General features: G+C 43.6%; 1 protein-coding gene across 1 annotated transcript in view; it reads right to left on the bottom strand.

Annotated features, from left to right (window-relative positions):
* Positions 1 to 9652, bottom strand: part of SND1 (staphylococcal nuclease and tudor domain containing 1) — a 419288-nt gene that overhangs the window by 341501 nt on the left and 68135 nt on the right.

The raw sequence follows: 9652 nt of genomic DNA, 5'->3' as shown, positions 1-9652 counted from the left end.
TTGCTTCTGGATGGTGAGATTTAAGTAATTTATACTTTCTTCTTTAACTTTTCCAAAATTTATAAAATGAATGTTTCATTTATAATAAGGAAAAAATGTCTAGGGTAGAGAATGTACCTAAGCCATCTATCTAATGGGGTTAATGTATGAAAATAATTAATGAAAATTAAAGTGATCATGAAGTGCCTCAAAGCAGATGCTCACAGGGCTTAGAGATCTGTACAAAAATAACTAGTATTGAGGCTCTTCATTAAAAAGGGAGAATCCGGTACACCTGAACTTAACATATTATTGTATATCAACTACACTTAAAAATTTTAAAAAGAATGAGGGGGGAAGAATACTGCATATTCATAGGATTGGCCTGATTGTTCTGAAGTTTAGAACAGACTGGAATCTAAACAGTGAGATAATTGCCAGGAAAACTTGATACAGGAGACAAGACTATTTATATTTAGGAGATATAGTTACACCTACTTCTCTGATGGTAAACAACCATCAGAAATATAAACTAAAATCCCTCTTGATATAAATTATGGTGCCTCCAAGTTTCCAGAAAATATTTTAATTTGTAAAAATACATTGACAGAAGAAAGCTTGTGTTACCATAACAAAGACAACCAGCTGCAACTTCTGGTAGATCGAAGAAATTCTGAAAAAACAGAAGCTTAGAGAAGTCTACCCAACCTTGCCAAAGGGAGAGAGTCAACAGCCTGCTCAGCTAACATGACAGTCCATGTGACACATTTGGAGACAGGTAAAACAGGTCTCAGTTATGATGCTAGTTCTTCCGCATAGCAGAGAAGGAGCCTTGAGCAAGTCATCCAAGCCTCCATTTCCCCACCTGTCTAACAAGGAGAGGGGTGGAGAAAGCACGCGCCCAATATTTCACACTCTGCCTGGGCCACACGGGCATTCAGGGCCACCACAGCCCCCCTCAGGATCCAGCAACCTCCTTTACTGGGATTCTGGAAATAGTACGTCAATGTCCTTCGCAAAAAGAGAATGCCTTGCCCCTCAGAACATTCTGGTCTGTTTGACGGTTGGACTTACCTCATAAAATTAGTAAATCCACAAACCAACTTTTAAGTCCCATTTTTGTGAGTGTATTTGCATAAATCACCTAACCAGTCTAAGAAATAGCACTTCTCAGCCTGTAAGGCTCAGAGCTGAACTGAGCAGAAGACCTTCTATAAGGCCTTAAAAAATGGACAAGCTTTCCTCATCATCAGTCTTTAAAAGAGTTGTCACCCAACATTAAACCTACACAATGTACTTCTATGCACTTGTCACGATCTGGGAGTCACCTCAGGACTTTTGCTGTGCTCTATCTGGAACCGCAATCAGGCCCCTGGCTCCTCTGTATGTGCCATAAAGCTCCCATACTTTCCCCCAACCATTCGAGAGCTGCTCGCACATGCCGAAGGCAAGCACACATTCTTTATCCTGCACCCGTTTCTCCACCGTACCAAGTTCAGTTAATATGACAGCACATGAGGTGTGAACCCAGATCTAACAAGGCACCACTTCATGAAACTTTTCACTTTTTATTATAAACTGAAATTCACCCTGGAACCATCCACAGGCCCCACCAACTAAACACTGGCTCAGATAGCATCTTGTAAACCCTAGGATATCCCGCGATTCCCCTGGAGACCCTGCTCTCTGAAGCAGATAAATTTCTTCAGGCAGAACTCTCATATCTTCTTTCGTGGAATCCTCAGGAGGTATTCTAAGCTAAGAAAGGATATGTATGGTTAGCAGTTGGTTCTGAGGCAAAGTTCACACAGGCAACAGCAACGATATTATTGTGTCTAACACTGGATCAAGAAAGAAAAGTGGTATTGTCCAAAACCAAAATACAGGACAGGCAGCCCTTAGTATAGCCCCACTTGTGTACTGCCAGGAGCAACAATCTAAAACAGTAGTTCTCAAGCTGCAGTGCACAAAACAAACACCTTGTAATTGTGAAAAATGAACAATTCAGTCTCTAGCCAGAGATTCTACCACAAGTAACTTTTTTAAACTGCACAATAAGAAAACCTGGCCTATCATCTCTCTCAAGGGGGAAAAGCTCTCACTTCATATCCACTGTGAGAGCCAACAGGGCATATACCTTTACATCTGAGCTAGGGCTTAGCGTGAGAAGGGAGTAAGGGAAACTAGAGAGAGAAGGGCAGTGGCAGACCCCTATACACACTGCAAGTCCACTGTTGAATGAAAAGATACGGCATCATCAGAAGTCCACTTCATCTTTGCCCTCAGAGCAATCCTGTGCAAACCAGAAGGCTGGAGCAAATGAGAAGCAATAATGTTGGCAGCCATATTCGCAGTGAATTTAACAGTTAACAATGAAATGATTTGTCCTTGTGGAACTTCCCATCATGGGATACCACAGAGCAGTACATGTGAACAGCATTTTCCTAGCGGGGAAGGGGACAGAAGTAGAAGGGAGATGTACCACGGTCAAATAGCATCCAGAAATACCGAGTCCCTACTCTCAAGCTTCTGAACTTCAAGTCGCTTCAGCATCTCCAAAGTGCTGTCAAGATACACAAGGATGAGGACAGGAAAGTCTAAAACTGCTTCCTTAGATTTCATGTCCTCAAGTCTCCTGCTATGTTAAGCTGTTGCCTCTTACTACCATGAGGGGCTTTAGAACTCTGAGTTAGCCATGGCAGTGGGTTACAACTGGGCAGAAAAGACACAATCAGGGTCAATGTGAACTTAAGGTGAAGGGAGAAAAAAGGGAATATATTAATCTTCTTACTGTTCACTTCCTCTTACTCATCCTGACCACCACCACAGACAGTAATAATGAGGACCATGCCAGAAAGAGGGGCGAGAGAAGGAAAAGTGTAAAGATGGCAATGAAAGAGGGAATGAAAGAAACTGGGAAAAATATCTTGAAGTGACAACTGTCACACAAGCACCACAGAAGTAACTCTTGCAATCTGTGAAGAACTGGAGTTGTGGAACCTTCTACAACTAATGACAGACACCAAGGTTAAAACCTGACATCACAAATGGCAAACATTCTCCCCTTGACCAAACTCAACTCAGGCTACTCTGAACTCTCTTTTCAACTAGGTCTTGACTTGTGGGTGCCATGTTCATCTCTGTGTTACCCAGTCTGAGCAAGAATCCTGCTAAGTCGGTTTAGCCAGAATCCCTAACCCTCAATATCTCATGATTATCCTTGACATCTTACTGGGTTCTTTATCCTCTCCCATCCCCTATCTCCACCCTGCTCCTTGATGAAAAAGAATCAAGTCTACCTTACTGTACCTCAATAAATGTCAGGAATAACTTTTCTTAACAGAAACAAGATAGAAGAAGGAAAATCCAGCCCCTCCCTGTCCCCCCCACCCCCCACCCCAGGCACACTGCACAGACTCAAGCACTTGAACAAAGGCAAAGCCTCTACTGAGATCAGCCCCGGCCAGTGTGGCTCAGTTAGTTGGGTGTTGTCCTGCTAACCAAAAGGTCACCGGTTTGATTTGTTGTCAGGGCACATGCCTGGATTGCAGGTTCAGTCGCCACAGGGGCATATACAGAAGGCAGCCAGTTCTCTCCCTTTCCTTCTCCCCCCCTCTCTAAAATCAAAAGTTAAAGTAAAATTTATAAAAATAAGACTTGATTAAGATCAGACAGACACCTTCTTCAAATCAACATCTATCAGCTATAGGTTCACAGATTTGACCAAGTAAGATACCAATTTATGTAAATTCTGGGAGTAGAATGATACTGACTTGGCTTAAATTGTGCAAGTGTGTAGTTTTCTAGAACATACAATTGTACTTAATAAGCAGTTTAAATGTGAATGCCCATGAAAACTAGAGTAATCAAGTTGGGTTACTGTCCGCTGTAAGTAGTGATTTCATGTGAAAGGTGCCACTCCTTCTGACTGGACCCAGAGCAAGACAGCTAAAGGACAACAGTGAACTTCAACAATGCTGAACATTCACTGCAGACTCATGCAGCATCCATAGCATAGCACGGAGAATTTAAGAGCAACACTGAAGATGAAGGGGACACGGGGGAAAGCCACAAGGTTCTTTGCAAGGCCTTCAATAACAACTCAGAGAATGACCAGATTGTGTGGGCCACAAGTGACCTCATCATTTAAATGATATTTCCAAATCCCCCCTCTGAGCCCCAGGAGAGAGGGTAGTAGGGGGAAGTGGGAGGAACCACAGTGGGTATGGGGGAGGTAAGCAAAGAAATCCAAATGATTACTAAAGTAACAGGAGTAGAAATCTATACTCTTACCACTCAGATACTTTCAGAAATACTTCCAAGTCAACACACACAAGCAAACAGAGGAACAGGCACAAGCTTGTATTAAAACTTCTGAGAACCCTGAGGTGGGGAAGATAACGAGCTTGGGGAAAAAGAAGCAGAATCAGGCCACAAGTGTCAAAGCCACCAGATCTGGGGTGGACACAGGAGCAAGGAGAGCACACGTTCCCACTTGGGCACATTCAATTATATTCCTAGACAGACGGACAGGCCAGAAATATTAAACACTAACAGCTTCTGCCCTTGGAATTCATTTCTTGCTGGGTGATATGGGTGAGAGATGAAAGGCTGTACGATTTTATTACACTGAATTTTCAGTTTGTCAGTTTCCATCAACTATCTCAGGTACCCTGGGACTAATCTGCATCTTTTAGGATAGAGACATATCTCTCTAACAGAGCCCCAATGACTATTCTCTGTCTGCTTATTTTATGCATTTCTAATAATACCAATGGGCCCAGATGCTGCTACAAGCTGAAGCGGCCTAACAGCTTCTCAAATGAGAAGCATACATTTCCCTGAACTCTGATATTACTGAGTCCAAGCACCTCCAGAATGACTATAATATGGTATGCAAACAGAAATGTCTAAACTGGAAAAACCATTCACTCCTCTGACAGAAGAGGACTGGGAGGGGTGAGAGGGGTGGGACTGGGAGGGTTGAAGCCAAAAACCTTTAAAAGCAAGGAGGCGAGCACCGGAGAGCAATCTGTGAAGATGAGACAGACCCTGGTTCAAGGGGCAGGGTGGAGCCCCTGATGTTTTCCTGAGGTAAACAACGAGCTGTTACTTCAATACACACTGAAAGGAACAGCAAAGGGCTGGAATAATTTCTTTCCCCTTTATAAGAAATAAGACATAAATAAAATAAGGTGCTTTGAGTGATGTAAGTCTCCCTCCTCTCAAAGTACAAACTGGCCTAATGAGCCTGGCTGTCCCAATGGCCAAAACCAACAAATGGAGCTGTCTGCCAATTCTCCCATGCAGAACACAGGGCTCTTGCTCACAGCAGCTGCACTAAGTCGCAAAGAGGAAGCAGGGTCCAGCAACAATAGGGCAGACGGTACAGGCTGCACGCCCATACACAGGGACCAGCCTCCAGCCAGGGCCAGAGGGAGCAAGCAGGCTGGAAAGGGTGCCCAGGGCATGTAGCAAGCTGTCAGTCCCTGTGCAGAGATCCACCTACAGCTTCTGTTTAGGAGTGTTTCCAAAACAAGCCCCAGGTGCACAAGCAGATACTAAAGGCAGCTCCATATAAATAAGAACGTGGCTTTCTCCTCCTTCCAGACCATCTTACAAAAGACAACAGCACATTGAAAAGTCCAATCTTCCTCCCAGCCTCCCTAGTAATAAGGAAACTATCCTAGGAGTAGCAGAGTGATAGACTCAGAAAGTCTAGAGTCTGCCCAGCCCCTACCCCCAAATGACGAAAGGGTAGAGCCCACCAATGAGAATAAAATGAGACATTATACTAAGAACATGTGAGTATCAATTATGTGCTGGGAGTGAGCTAGCAACAGATATGAAAAAATGAGAAATCTAGTTTATCCAGAAAATCAAACTAAATGGGGTAGGAGAGGCACATTTTAAAGGAGAAACTAGAAACTACAGGCATCCATTATGCAGGTCGTCCAAAGTGAGTAGGACAGCAGAAACCACCCAATTCTGGGAACCACTGTCTGAACACAAAGATGCAGATATTCACATAAAGGGGGCCCTCACGAAGGACCCGATGTAGTGAGACAGGGACGAAAGAGACCACATCAACTGCTCTCCAGCAGAGAGATGGGAAGGTAAGAAACACAAAGTCCCTGAAATGCCTTCACAGATAAACTGAAGACATCATCCTGGGAAGCAGCAATACACCAAGCGGTCATCAACAGACAGAACCCTGAACCCAGCAAAGGCATCTGCATTCAAAACCAGACTGACAGCCTACTAGATGATGAGATTAAGGCCCAGGAAATGCAAACAACCCATGAATGGGCCACAGATTTTCAAAGGAGGGTTGAAATGGAGAGACATCCACCATATGCCTAAGCAATAGGCCTGTCATTCGCTAGGGGAAAAAAAGCAAGCATCTATGTCCTTCAGCTTCCTTCCCCTTCTAGCCTGAAAAGTTTTTTCCAAAACAGTGACATGAACTGATGCAGCTTCATCCATAATCTATCATCCAGTCTAAAGTCTGCCTTGAGACCACAACACATAGTCACTTGTCAAGATTAGAGACTTAGCCCTGCTGGTGTGGCTCTGTGGGTGGAGTGCAGGCCTGAGAACCAAAAGGTCACCAGTTCAATTCCCAGTCAGGGGACATGCCTGGATCACAGGCCAGGTCCCCAGTCGGGGGCCTTCGAGAGGCTGCTAATTGGTGTATCTCTCACACATGGATGTTTCTCTCGTTCCCTTTCTCCTTCCCTTCCCCTCTCTCTAAAAATAAATAATTAAAATCTTTAAATACTGTCTAAAAGAGACATGTCACTAAAAAAATTAGAGATTTAGATTCTTAAAATTATAAGCACCTTACTAATAAAAATAATTTCCCAAATCATAGTGTTTGCTATGAGACATGAGGAACTTAAAATGTTTGGATTTTGAACTGAACAAAATTTTCCCAGAACAAAGCTAATTAGACCACAAAGGAATGAAACCTGTAGCCCTGGCACTGGATGACTTCCCTTGAATATAAATGCTGGAGGGGAAGGGGGGAGGTAATTTATCTAAACACAGTGTAGGTAGCTCTGCAATCAGCATCTCATAAATAAAGAGAAAGATGAAGCGAAAGCGTTCTAATTGATTTTCAAATTAGTCCCAAGCAAAGAAATAATCTGACAACCAACAAGGTCGCCAACAGCAGGGGAAAAAACAAAACAAAACATATATAGCCCTCAGGGAAAACGTGCACCTAAAAACTTCAAGGAATCAAGACATCTGAGTTGCTATGAAAGATTATTTGGGAAAGCCTGAATAAGAATAGAGGTGTTAAGGAATGTCAAGTGGGAACCAATCTGCAAAAGCACTTAAAATCTTAAAATTAACCCCTCTGGTAGACTGAACCAAAGCTGCACTGTGCTAATGAAGGGAGGGCTAGTCAACCCAATGCCTGCAACCAGACACACTGGGAGTGGGGAACGTAAAGTGTCCACAGAAAACTAAGCCCTATGCAACCTGGCCATCAGAACAAGTAATCCAATTAGGAAACAGAAAAACTGGGAGTACAAAAACTCCCTCCTCTTGACACCAGTACACTGGTCAAGCTGGAATGGCAATCAGAAGCAGTCAAGGAGATCAGCAAAAGACTGGGAGGTGGTAAAAATGCCTCCCAAACAGATAAATGATTTAAATCTTAAATCTCAGCAAATATTTTGATTTAAACATGTATTAAATGCCTACTGTATTCCATCACTCTGCAAGATTTTAAAAAAGAGGGAATATGAAGCTGAAACAGCCATCCCATCCCAGCCCTCAGAGTTTAGGCTTCATAGTGGAATGCATAAATTAATGGTACAGGACGATACAGAGGTAAGAGATACGTATTTGGAAATCTCCAGCCTAAATGCGCCTTCAAGAACCAGCACAAGAAAGAGGGTTACCTGAGCAAAGAACAATGTGAAATGATCACAGGACAGTAAATATGATGGTGCTGTCAACACTGGAAACAGAGAATTACTGCAGCTCACGGGACTGAAAAGAGGCAAGGAATATGAACATACCAGCAGCAGCAAGACTTAGATAAATAGAAAATACAGAACTGTGTAATGGTGATGATTAATGAAGAAAAGGAGAAAGAGATGATTGCAGAGGTAAATACACATGGTTCAGGGAAGGATTAATGCCCAAGACCCACTAGATGATGCTAAAATCCCACAAAAATTACTTGAAGGGAACAGGTAAATGGGAAAGCGGATACATTAAATAAAGGAAATGAAAGAAAATATAATTTGTAATGGGGAGAAGAAAGCAAGTCAAAGGGAAATAGAATAGGTTCTTGCTCAGTCTTCTCCAGGTCAAAATCTGCCTATAAATGATGAGAGGAATGTGCATTGTAGGACCCCTGCTGTCTGCCCGAACACCAGTGGCTTTACCTCACCGAGCCAATTCAGGCCTGCCACCCGAGATCCCCCCCGGCGGAGGAGCAGGATGTACCTAGATATGAATCTTTTCACAAATGATGGAATCTTCAAAAGATGAGCTAAGACAGTCTCCTAATAATTTTTTTCACTTCTCTAACAAAGAAGGTTTCAAGTGTTCTTCTCAAAAAATGCCCAGATCAAACAAAGCTGAACCCTACAGAACGCCTCTGCCAGCGCTCCAGCATATTCTCCATTCTCCGTCTTTTGATCACACTGCTGCATTCCCCAAATCTCCCCACTGGAAACCGGTGAAAGGCTATATCCATTTCAAAGAGCTTTTGCTTTTCTCCAAGGTCCTTAATGCCAAGCTGGAGTCCCTTTCTAATTTGCTATTTGCCTTATGCTCCGTCACAAGTGCGAGATCACAGTCAGTGGGTTTATTGGTTCAGCCGCTTCAGTTAGGGACTGCGGCTCCACAGCTTTCTGTTGGTGTGCATCTCTAAGTGGCAGCATCATTTGCTTTAGGGTCCAGAGGGACCAGTCATCTTGCTTTCAGAAATCTAAACTGGAGGGAATAGGTTGGGAACTGCTTTTAATCGTGTCTAAATGGCAAAGGACCCTGGGGCCCTGTGCAACAAATGGAGTTATTAGCACCTGAAACTGCCCTGCCTCTGACAAAAAGGCCTTAAGAATCCCAGGGTATTACTCATAACGTACCTACCTGCAGCTCTGTCTACCATCAACTGCCTACGTGAGACCTTGTGGGGTCAGGTCTAGGAACAACCCCATCCCCTTACCAATCTCTCCTGCCTCAAAGGCAGCACTGGGAGAAGAGCAGATTGCAGCTTTAACAAAAGTGATCCTTTTAGTGCCCAGGTCTGATTACTGAGAGGCCCTATTGTGAAAAAACATTTATGTAGCAAACAAGGTCACGGGAAGAGGATGAAAAGACAAGTGATGGAAATGAATACAAGGTAAAAGCACCAGCTGGGAGATGAGAGGAAAGGCTCCACCTCTGGGTATCCATACTTACCAGAGGCCCAAGCTGAAGAGGTAAAGGGGAGAGAGAGAGAGAGAGAGAGAGAGAGAGAGAGAGAGAGAGAGAGAGAGAGCGCGCGCGAGCACGTGCGAGAGCATGGACACACACAGATAGAGAAGCTAAGGAAGGGGGTTTGAGAGAAAAGGCCCTGCAACTGAAAGTAAACTTTCTGCACTTAACACCTAGCAGTTGGGTAATTTATGTGCCTGATTTGAAGGTAAATTTCAGCTCAGATCTCTCT

The sequence above is a fragment of the Phyllostomus discolor genome, chromosome 10, assembly GCF_004126475.2.
Source record: "Phyllostomus discolor isolate MPI-MPIP mPhyDis1 chromosome 10, mPhyDis1.pri.v3, whole genome shotgun sequence".
Taxonomy (NCBI): Eukaryota; Metazoa; Chordata; class Mammalia; order Chiroptera; family Phyllostomidae; genus Phyllostomus; species Phyllostomus discolor.
Note: the sequence above shows the minus strand (reverse complement) of the source record. Positions and strands in the feature narration are given on the sequence as shown.